Here is a 2,239-nt window from a genome sequence, read left to right as displayed (position 1 = left end):
TAGCAGCGTTTTTTTTTTTATTTGGTGTTATAGCTGTAATAGAAATACACATTCTGTGAAGATTTCAACTCTCTAACTATTATGGTTAACAAGATACAGCACGCTGACAGACAGACAGACGGACGCACGGACGAAGGCTTAGTAATAGAGTCCCAGCATCCTTTGGGTACGGAACCATAACAAATCAATCCCACGTAAGCTGAAGGCCACAAAATTTGAGTCGCACATTTTTACAATACTGTTCATTTTAATTATTTTACGATTTCAGAATTTAAAAAAAAAGTTAAATACACAATTTTCTAACGTAGTTAGTTGTTAGACGTATAATGTTATATTTTTCAAAAGAGCACGGTGTAAAACATCGTTTTGACTTTTTAAAACGCTATATTGCAAAATTGTGGTTTTGGGCATATACAACAACTTACGTGGGAGGTATCGAAATATTAGTTTAACTTAACTGAAAAGCTCCTGACAAACAGCAATTTATTTTAAAGTTAAGCACTTGGGTCCAGTTGTATGGCAGATGCTTAAAGTTACGTTTCGATTAATATTTAATTTTGACCGTCATTGAAAGCAAATGGGTTGCACAAATCAGGGTTCATAGGTTAACTTAATCATGGAGATATGAAAACTGACCTGTGCAACTTACTTTGCTTGTTATTTGGCGGTCATAAAACCGTAAACTAGCTTTACTACAAAAATCTGTCATATATCTGGAATGTGATTTATCGCGATCTTGAATTGGGCTAAATAGGAAAATTTTCACCACGTGCATTTTTCGCACTTATCAAAAACACGCATTTTTTACTAAATTAACATTTATTTGTATCAAACAATATTTATCCTTTTTTGCGATTTAAATATCATCTAATTCAATGTTGTTAACATTTATTTAATAACAAAAAAATAATGGAAAATAAATTATTTTTTACAATTTAAAAAAAATTATAAGTATACCTAAATATACATTCCTATATTTTAGTGATTCCTAAAAAGCAGGCAAGTCTTCGATCATTATTTTTTACTATAATATGTACATATATTAATAATTACAATATTACAGACTATTTAAAAAAATTAAACAATAAGAAAATCCAACCTGTGTTTTATTGCAAGTACTTTTTCCCAGCAAAGGCATATTCTAGGAAAATAAATCCAATTTAATTTCATTCTGTTAAATATATATTTTACAAAATATTACTTAGTTCATTTTTATCTAATAACAATTATTATTACTGTACGACTGTACCCGCACGCATAACATTGCGTAGAGCAAATCAATATGGTTAGCATGAGATTTTACATCTCACCAACGTTGATAGAATTCGAGCGCCAGAACACAATAAAAATGGACTCAAAGCTCCTTGATTTAAACTTTAAATCAAGGATGTTTGAGTCCATATTACTTTAAATTTCAAAGTTAAAAATTCAGTATCGCAGATTTTAGTTTAGCAAGACTACCAGTTGGAGCGTTCGTTGGTCGTAGACATACGGACGATTTTGAGCTTTAAATCAAGGTTGTCGAGGTCCACTACATTAACGTTAAGCATTTCAACGATGTTCGATTTCTATCAATGTTTTTTTATTTATTCAAATACAAATTAGCCCTTGATTGCAATCTCACCTGGTGGTAATTGACGATGCAGTCTAAGATGGAAGCGGGCTAACCTGGAAGGGTTATGGCAGTTTTTATTACCATTCTTTTCGGTTTCTACACTAGGAAAGATAACACTACTCTGCGAAAGGGTGGTAACTAGCCACGGCCGAAGCCTTCCACCTCCAAATTTCCCCTGCCGGGAATCGAACCCGGGGCCTCCCACTAATAAGACTACAGCGTTCGTCTGATGCGATGCAAGGCGGTTGCATTTTAAAATTTTATATGTACTAAGGTTACAGATAACATCTGAGCGACATATACAGCGAATATATAGCAATCTAGTTACGAGATTATAATAACAGTAAGGTATTCATATAATAAGTTATGTTAAGCAACTTAAAACGAGATTAGACGACTCGTTATTATTATTTAACTTTGTTTTCCTTACGATCCCATGTAGACGTATTTAGCACCACAAATTTTCTTAATAATTCTGTTAATATAGTTGATTGATTTTAGTCAATAACTTATTACAAACTAGATGATATCCGCGACTTCGTCCGCGTATGTTTGAGCTTTTTAACAAGTCTGACTTTGATTTTGAACAATTCTCTATACTGACGTATGTTTTTTTTAAAATAA

This window comes from Maniola jurtina, chromosome 7, assembly GCF_905333055.1.
Source record: "Maniola jurtina chromosome 7, ilManJurt1.1, whole genome shotgun sequence".
NCBI classification, from domain to species: domain Eukaryota; kingdom Metazoa; phylum Arthropoda; class Insecta; order Lepidoptera; family Nymphalidae; genus Maniola; species Maniola jurtina.
This window is presented reverse-complemented; position numbering follows the sequence as displayed.